This window comes from Dipodomys merriami, unplaced genomic scaffold (genome assembly GCF_024711535.1).
Source record: "Dipodomys merriami isolate MVZ:Mamm:240054 unplaced genomic scaffold, mDipMer1.0.p SCAF_506, whole genome shotgun sequence".
Lineage (NCBI taxonomy): Eukaryota > Metazoa > Chordata > Mammalia > Rodentia > Heteromyidae > Dipodomys > Dipodomys merriami.
The window spans coordinates 14,791-15,797 of record NW_027206076.1 but is presented as its reverse complement, the minus strand read 5'-3'; positions in this window follow the sequence as shown (position 1 = coordinate 15,797).

Here is a 1,007-nt window from a genome sequence, read left to right as displayed (position 1 = left end):
AAAAAGATTGGAGAAACTTCTTCCCATTTAAAATTCGCCTTAATTTATAGAGAACTTCCAAAGATTGAACTCAATACACTCCTGAATAATGTACTTATAAGCAATATAATTTCATATTTTCTCTTTACTAATTTGTCTCTAAAACACCTGTTACCTCAGGTCAGGCTGTCCTTGTGTTATTTCGGTGAAGCAAGAAAATATTCTTTATACCTCAGGCAGCACCATAGATTGTTCCTGAAAGTAACTCTTACTGGATGTGGAAACTGATCCAAGGAGAGGAATGGAATATAGAGGATTGAAAAAGTTCAAGTTAACTTGTGCATTCCTTTTTACTATACAAGAAAGAATCCCAAGGCTTAAAGGGAACTCTGTCCCTGACTTTTTCGTGTGTGTTTTTACTCATATATAACTTCTCTGTAAACTTCTAGTTGAGAGTATTACAAAGAGAAATAATGTGCCATTTGAAGGCGAGCATTGAACAAAAGGAAATAACGTGGATTTAAACATGTTCTACTGCAGGGACTGGGAAGGTGGCTCAGTGGAAGAGCGCTTGCCTTGCATGCATGAGGCCCAGGTTTGATTCCTCAGCACCACATAAGCCAAAAGTAAGCCAGAAGTGGTGCTGTGGCTCAAGTTGTAGAGTTGAAGAGCTGAGGGATAGCACCCTGGCCTAGAGTTCAGGACCACGACTGTTCCCCCCCCCATAAAAAAAACATTCTACTGCAAAAAAACAAAGACATGGAAGTTTTAAAGTGCCTTATGGATGGATATTTCACCCCTGAGTTGATTCTCTTGTTGCAGGAGTCAGTTATCAATTCCTTTAGTTTGGTCCTAAATTCTCCAGAGCAATAAGGATTCCAATAAAGCATCCAGTGAGTATGATCAGCAAAAGGAGCCTCTTCTCAGACCAGTACTCCTTTAAAGAGGGTCCAATGAAATATCTAGGGTTTTTTTTTTTTGCTTGTTTTTTTTTAGTTTGTGTTGGTTATGGGGCTTGAACTCATAGG